This window comes from Lactuca sativa, chromosome 4, assembly GCF_002870075.4.
Source record: "Lactuca sativa cultivar Salinas chromosome 4, Lsat_Salinas_v11, whole genome shotgun sequence".
Lineage (NCBI taxonomy): Eukaryota > Viridiplantae > Streptophyta > Magnoliopsida > Asterales > Asteraceae > Lactuca > Lactuca sativa.
This window is the reverse complement of record NC_056626.2, coordinates 30,647,663-30,656,498: the sequence shown is the minus strand read 5'-3', so window position 1 is coordinate 30,656,498 and position 8,836 is coordinate 30,647,663.

Sequence of the window (8,836 nt, the reverse complement as noted above, 5' to 3'; positions counted from 1 at the left end):
CAAACCTCGTAATCTTGAGTGTAGAGAATTGGAATCTTAGTTTTAGATCCTATACTGTTTGAGATGTTGATAGGATTGGATTGAGAATCGTACATGCTTGATCGTTTAACCTGTTGTAAGATCAGACTTGTAATACGTAATATTAGGGCAAGATGAATAAATAATGAGATACGTCAATTATGGAGTGACGACTCAATAAATATCAGTGAATGCAGAATAAACCCTAATCACTTCTTTCACAGAAGAGATGTGTATGAATTACACAGTCTCCTGCTCTGATACCAATTGATGAGTTAAGAAACTCTTTGATCGTTTAGATCTTCTAACAGGTTAATCACAAAAACAAAAACAACAATAGAAAACACAAGAATGAATCAAAATGTGTCGAATGATTCAATAGATTCAAGCCTCAGCAGAGCTTGATAAAGAACTTCCGTTGTAGAGGCTGTTAGGGTTACAAAACAAATTAAAATCAAATCCTTCAAAATAATTGACTTCCAAATCCTACGTACTAAGATGCATGCAAGCACCTATAAATACAAAACCCTAGATATAACTCTCGGATGGACAGGCCCAATCCGAAGACTAAATGGACAAAATAGCGAGCCCAAGACACAACACCTTTCAGACCCTACAACACCGTTCCGAGAGTACCTCCAGAGAGGAGTGTTGCCGGACGACCATGACGAGGCCAGAAAAATACGTATAAAGGCGCCCTCATACGCAATGGTGAACGGGGAATTGTACAAGAAGGGATTCACGTCTCCATGGCTAAAATGTGTAGATAGAGCCAGGGGGAAAAAGATATTGCAGGAAGCACACTCAGGGCAGGTAGGCGCACACGAAGGGGCAAGGGCTTTGACAAGAAAGGTGCTACGAATGGGGGTATACTGGCCGACGATACATCAAGACGTGGTAGAAGTAACCAAGAAATGTTGGGAGTGTCAGTCTTACGCCCCAGTCCAGGCGAAACCCCCGGCGCCGCTAAGCAACATATCCAGCCCATGGCCTTTCTACCAGTGGGGCATAGGCATAGTGGGTCCATTCCCAGAAGCACCAGGGAAGCTGAAGTATATGGTGGTAGCCGTGGATTACTTCACAAAGTGGATTGAAGCTGAGCCACTGGCATGCATATCTGGGAGGCACATGATAAAATTTGTGTGGAAAAATATCATGACAAGATTTGGAACACCTAAGATTCTCATCAGCGACAATGGTTTGCAATTCATTGAGAACCCATTCAGATAATGGTGCACTGTCAAAGGGATAAGCCAACGCTTCACATCGGTGGCACACCCTCAAGCGAACGGTCAAACAGAGGTGTCCAACCGAACCATTGTCAATGGGATCAAAAAGAGGTTGGGCAAAGCAAAAGGGAATTGGGCAGAGGAGATACCAATGGTGCTATGGTCATACAGGACTACACGACGGAAAAGCACAAAGAAAACCCCTTTCAGCTTGACATATGGGACCGAAGCCATGCTCCCCATGGAAGTGGCAGTGAATACGCTAAGGGTGGCAAACCAAGATGAGGAAAGCAACACACAAGACCTGAGGATAAACTTAGATATCCTAGAGGAGAAACGTGAAGAGTCGGGAGTACGCCAAGCTACGTATAAACATGCAACACAAAGGTATTACAACCAAAGGGTAAAGGAGAAGGCCTTCAAAGTGGGCGAGTATGTCTTGAGGAAAAATGAGGCCAGTCGGGCACAACCCCAGGGAAAGCTGGGCCCAACGTGGGAAGGCCCATACAAGGTCACAGAGGCAAACAGGAACGGGGCATACGTGTTAGAGACGATGGAAGGAAGGCCCATTCCAAGAACATGGAATGCTAGGAACCTAAAGAAATATTTTTTTCTAAGGAAGAGGAAAGATGTAACCCTAGTTGGTTGATGTTCCATTGAGTATGTTGCACCCTAGAGTACTTACAGTACGTCTATCCATGCTAAGTGACATTAGAATTGATACTCAGTGTATTCCTATGTTTAAAGACATGAGTTTAGTACTCGACACATATAGAATTTCATGCATAAGTGACATGAGCTTAATACTTAGTGTATTTAAAAAAACCGTGGTTAAATAATAATGCAATTGCTGATCTCTCATACTTAGTGTAATAATCTCCAATGATTGAATGATGAGTGCTAAGTGCATTCAATGTGAATACTTAGTGTGTCAATGGTAACAAAAACAAAGCAAAATGTTTGGCACATCTTGAGCAATATGCAATAAGCGAATAAGCCAAGCACAAAACAAAAAAGTAGATAGTAGATAATGCTTAGTGCATGTCAAACATATATATATATATATATATATATATATATATATATATATATATATAATAAAAAAAACATTGTTCTTAGCAGCTTCAACCATTGCAAAGCAAAACACATAGACTAAACAAAACAAAGAAATATCATGGCTCCGAACCATCACCAACAGCCTTATCACCAACCACAGCCCCCTCCACAACATCATCCTCACCTACTTTCCCAGCCAACCCACCAGAAACTTCCCTATCATCCACCACTTCATCAACATCATCACCTCTAACACCTGCTCGATCATCACCACTAGCACCACGATCTTTACCATTCCCTCCCACACCAATGTCATTTATAAGCACCATCTCACGACCTGCAACATCCTCAGGAGTTCCCTCTGAACCAAAAGAACACAGCTCTCGCAAACCATCAATACCCATCTCTCCCAGACCCAACAGACCTGCATGATCCATGCTAGCGAAGGACAAGAGAGCATCACTTACGCTAACCACAGGCCCGACAGACAGCGAACCAGCACCCGCCTCCCCACCTTCACCACCACTTGAAGTTTTCTGGACAGATTCAACCCCAACCATATATGCAGCATGGCGGATAAGACTGATAGCATTGGTAAAGTCAGGATGCTTTATCAGCTTATCAACGATACGCACAACACCGATTTGCAACAGCCAATCCAAGTCTCGACGAGCAGCGCACACATCTGCTTGTAGCGACGACACAAGCTTGTCACGGTCAATGGCGTCACGCTCGAGACTTTCAACCTGGATCATTAAACCTTCATTCATTTGAGTTAGAGAATCAACCTTGGCCTCCAATGCAGCCCTAGCCTCATCAAGAACATTCTTCTTAGATGCCAGCAACTCACATTTCTTTTCAGCTGAGCGAAGATCGTCGCCAAGCTCACCCAAGCGGTGCTCTAGGCTTGCCACACGCGATCCAAAGGTGGCATGAGCAGCCTCCATCTCGCCAAGGCTATGGATGCGCCGGGAACCTGCAACAAGATAGAACATCGTCTGCGCAGCAGCATAGGCCATGTTGTGAGCAAGGGCAGGGCTACCCATCGCATCCATATCCCCCACTGCAGCTGGAGGGAAGGCATGGCGCGAGAACTCATGATTTAGAAAGTAAATATTAATCAGATTGAAGTGAATTGTAATCGAGATTTAGAAAGCAATCATGATTGTATGAATGAAAAATAAGAACACAGAAAGTAAATATTAATCAGATCTTATATTGATGAAGAACTGATTACAGACTAAGCAGAGAGAACTTGCGAATGATTAATGAATCACTCGTGCATTCGGTGTCTCTACTTCTAACCTTAGTCCCTATTTATAGGAAACTTGAGTGTACAAAAAATATACTAAGTCATGACCTATACGCTTCGCACAAATGAAGACTTAGTAAAATAACTAACATGCGAAACTAAAGAAACAAACACTTCGACTTTTACAACATCTAGTCTCTACACAATGACATCACTCAAGACGGATCATCGATTTTGGTGTGCGTACTTCCCAACAACCCTCGATAGCGACGCAGGCACGTGGTTCAAAATGCTCCGCCCAGGCAGCATATACAACTTTGGCCAACTAAACCATTTGTTCCTCACAAACTTCATGCAACTATGAACATACAAAGGTAACTCCCACTCAATCATTGTCTGCAAGTAGAAAGAAGGGGGAAACGGTGAGAGAATAGTTCACGAGGTTCACGAACGCCATGCTAGACGTCCCAGGGCATGGAGAAGGTCTGATAGCTGGGGCCTTCACATGGGGACTCCTGCTGGCCCCCTATCCCAAAAACTCATGGGCAAGAAACCGCAAACGCGAGCCGAGTTAAAGGAAAAAGTAGAGCGATACTTGAGGCAAGAGGAAGGAGAGGCGATGATGCAGGCATACTTAAACGCCATGGCGTTCCCCATGAAATGCTATAGTCCAACCCGCATAGAAACGTTGGGTGGAAGTAGGCACTTGGGGCCAGGAAAGCACTTGCAAGGACGTTTCAGGCCATTTGCTAGAGATGACAGGTGGGGCCCCATCCAGACATCTACGTAGTCGCAGCCAAGTGACAGCCGGCAAAAGCAACAAAGGGACGGTACTGTGAGTACCACAAGAGCAAAACACACGACACCATTAATTGCTCGATCCCGAAGAAGGAAATAGAGTAAAACAGTTAAAGGGAAACCTTATCAAAATAGCACAGAGCCTCCAAGCCATATTCGATGTCGAAAATGCCAAGGACGCAACAAGAGAACACGCCCAGCCTAAGGAAATACTCATGGTGCATGTCAAAAGGGAACGACAGCATGAACAAGGTGATCCGATATGTCTCACGACAACAACCCAAGGACTCACGTTTTCAGAAAGAGAACCCAAGCCTAAAGGTTGGAAGGGAGATAACCCACTCATAATCCAAGCATCCATATAGAATGTAACCATTCACAGGGTATACATCGACACAGACAGCTCAGCAGACATAATCTACGAAGATTGTTTCTGCCTCCTCCACGGTAGATGGAAAGAGAACCTCGGACCCACCACAGGAAGGCTAGTGGGTTTCACAGGGCACATCATACGTCCCTAAGGCACAATCCACCCTCCTCTCACGCTGACCAGCCACAACAAACAACGAAGGAAGACAGCCTTGATCGATTTTGTGGTGATCTGACACGCTGCAGAGCACAACATCATACTAGGAACGACAGACCTGCTTAAGCTTTAGGCGATCTCGTCAACTATGCATGGGATCGTAAAGTTTAGTACCACTGAAGGACCGGCTACAGTCCTCATCACGCCACCAAAGGAGTTGCAATGCTTCGAGGTCATGCAACCAGCAAAAATAGCACATGAGACCAAGAAGGCAAGGGTCACGACGGCAAACAAGAAAGAGGTAATTAATGACAAATACCCGGATCAGCCGATCAGCATTGGCCGTGACCTCCCGGAACGCATCAGGAGAGCGCTGGTAAGCCTAATAAAAGAATACAAGCATGTGTTGCATGGACTCCCACCGACATGGTAGGCGTAGATAGGAAAGTCATAGAGCACAAGCTAACGATCAAATTGGGCACAAAGGAGTTAAAAAAAAAAAAAAGAGAGTCCAAGGAGGGGACTGCAACAGTGCGATCAATGCAGAAGTAGCCAAGCTAACGAGGGCAGGAATCTTGAGAGAGGCAGTTTTTCCAAACTGGATCCCCAACCCATTCATGGTAAAGAAGCATGTTGGAGTATCGACCATTCTGACTTAAATAAAGCATGCCCCAAAGATTGTTATCCCTTACCATAGATCGACCAAAAGGTGGAGTCATTACAGGGTTTTAAACTAAAATGCTTCTTGGACGCATGCAAGGGGTACCACCAAATCCTGATGAGCAAGGAGGATGAGGAGAAGATAGCCTCCTACGTAGATCATGGTGCTTTCTGCTATACCAAGATGCCATTCATATTAAAAAATGCGGGGGTGACATACCAGTGACTAATCGATTCCATATTCGGCAAACAGATCGGAAGGAACATCGAGGTATACGTTAATGACATGGTCATCAAAAGCCCGGATGAAGCGAAACTGCTAGAAGACATCGAAGAAACCTTCAAGACGTTGGAGAAAGTAAAGACGAAGTTGAACCCAGGGAAGTGCACCTTTGGAGTAGAGAAGAGGCAGTTTTTAGGATATTATGTGACTAGACAAGGAATACAGCCTGACCCGGTCAAAGTAGATGAATTCACGAAGACCCCACCACCGAACACCCTCAGAGATGCACAAGTCCTAAACGGAAAGCTCACCTCGCTCAGTCGATTCATCTCGAAATCGGATGACAAGGCCATGCCACTTTTTCACACGCTTAAGGGATGCACTGAGAAAAGAAACTTTCAATGGATAACAGCAGCGGAGGCGGCCCTCCAGCAGATCAGAGAAGCTTTGCATAAGCTACCCATGTTGACCATCCCTATCGCGGGTGAGACATTCCAGGTATACCTCTCAACGTTAGCCGAAGCCATCTCATATGTGCTGGTTGTAGAAAAGGAAGGAGAGCAGAGGCCAGTTTACTTCGTCAGCCGGGCACTACAAGGTCCTGAACTCAACTACCCCGTTCTCGAAAAGTTGGTGATCGTGCTCATTTATGCCGCACGACGATTAAGGCGCTATTTTCAGGCACATCAGATCGAGGTCTTGGCGAACTGCCCGATCAAGAAAATATTGCTCAAGCCGGAGACTTCGGCTCGAATAGCCAAATGGGGAATGTAGCTAAGCGAGCATGAAATCAGCTATTGCCTAGGAACAAGCATCAAGGGCCAGGCACTTACGAAGTTTTTGCTCGAAATCCCGGGGGGGGGGGGGGGGAAGGTATGACCCAAGAAGAGGTACCCGTGGCAGGGAAAACCCCGAAGGATAACCGGGAATGGTCACTATATACGGACGAGGCCTCTAGCAAAGAAGGCTCCGGGGCGGGATTGATCCTAACCAGCCCGGAAGGAAGGGAGGTCACATACACCCTCCGATTCCACTTCCACACCTCAAACAACGAAGCGAAGTATGAAGGTTTACTCGCTGGATTACGGCTAGCCAAACAAATGGGGGCGGAAGCAGTAATGGCGTTAACAGATTCAAGGTTGGCCGCCTACCAAATTAATGGGAGCTTCGAGGCAAAGGACAAAAGGATGGATAAATACGACAGGATAGTGCAACGGCTTACTAAATCCTTTAAAGAATTCACGATCAAATAGATACCAAGAAGTGAAAATAGGAGGGCAGATGCCCTGAGCAAGTTGGCGTCAACATGCTTCGACCGCTTGTCCTGGATGCTCCTAGTCGAAGTACTCAAGGAGAGAAGAATAGATGAACAATAAGTAAATACCTTAACAGCAGTTAGACACACGTGGATGGCCCCACTGATCGAATACCTACAACATGGCATTTTTCCAGACAACCATGAAGAAGCTAGAAGGATACACATAAAGGCGCCCTCATACGCGATTGTGAATGGGTAACTATATCGGAAAGGGTTCACAACGCCTTGGTTGAGGTGTGTGGACGAAGTCAAGGGAGGAGAAGCACTCCACGAGGCGCATGCTGGTCAGGCAGGCGCACACGAGAGGGCACACGCCCTAACAGGAAAAGTACTCCGCATGGGAATTTATTGGCCTACCATGCACCATGATGCAGTGGAACTAACAAAGAAGTGTGCGGAATGCCAAGCGTACTCCCCAGTCCAAGGAAACCCCTCGGCTCCCCTGACCAATATCTCCATCCCATGGCCATTCTATCAATGGAGGATAGATGTTGTGGGACCATTCCCAGAGGCCCCAGGGAAACTACAATACATGGTAGTCGCGGTGGACTACTTCATGAAATGGATCGAGGCTGAGCCATTAGCATGCATATCAGTAAGACAGATGATCAAATCCATATGGAAAAACATACCAACTAGGTTCGGAACAGCCAAGACACTCATCAGTGATAATGGGCTGCAGTTCGTCGAAAATCCATTCAGAAATTGGTGCGCTAATAAAGGGATCACTTAGCGGTTTACGTCAGTAGAACACCCCTAGTCGAATGGGAAGACAGAAGTATCCAATCGGACATTCGTAAACAGAATCAAGAAACGACGGGGGAAAGCTAAAGGGAACTGGGCTGAGAAACTACCAGCAGTGCTATGGTCGTATCGGACGACGCCAAGAATAGGCACACATGAAACCCCGTTCAGCCTGAAATACGGAGCAGAGGCAATGCTCTCGGTAGAATTGAAAATAGGCACCTTGAGGACAGCCCACGTCGAGGAGGAAACTAACTCCCAAGATTTGAGGCTAAGTCTAGACCTCCTTGAAGAACGGCGAGAACGGTCAGGTGTACGGCAGGCCACCTACAAGCATGTTGTAGAGAAATACTACAACCAGAGGGTCAAGGAAAAAGCCTTCAAGGTAGGAGACTATGTGCTAAGGCAGAATGAGGCAAGCCTAACCCAACTACAAGGCAAATTAGGCCCCGTGTGGGAAGGACCATATAAGATCATTGAGGCAAGTCGCAGTTGAGCATATCTGTTGGAAACAATAGAAGGGAGAGGAATCCCAAGGACCTAGAATGCGAGGAACTTAAGGAAATTTTACTTCTGACAGGCCCCACCAAGTTGGCCGAGCAGCACCAAGGGCTCGAAACACCCAGACAAGCACCTTGTTTAGCGCTTAATCAGCAAGTCTAGATTCCTCCACCTAACATGTCAAGGGCATATTATATAATTGTAATGCTCGGTGTAATACTTAGTGTATTAAAGAGCAAATTTCCATGCTTAAATACTTAGTGTATTAAGTGTGAAAACTCTCATACTCAGTGTGTTGATGATTAAATACTTAGTGTATTAAGCACATACTCAGTGTATTGATGATTAAATACTTAGTGTATTAAGCGCAAAAACTCTCATACAAAGTGTATTGATGATTAAATCCTTAGTGTATTAAGCGTAAAAACTCTCATACTCAGTGTATTGATTTTAAATACTTAGTGTATTAAGAGCGAAACTCTCGTGCTTAGTGTACCAACCTCGAATTGGC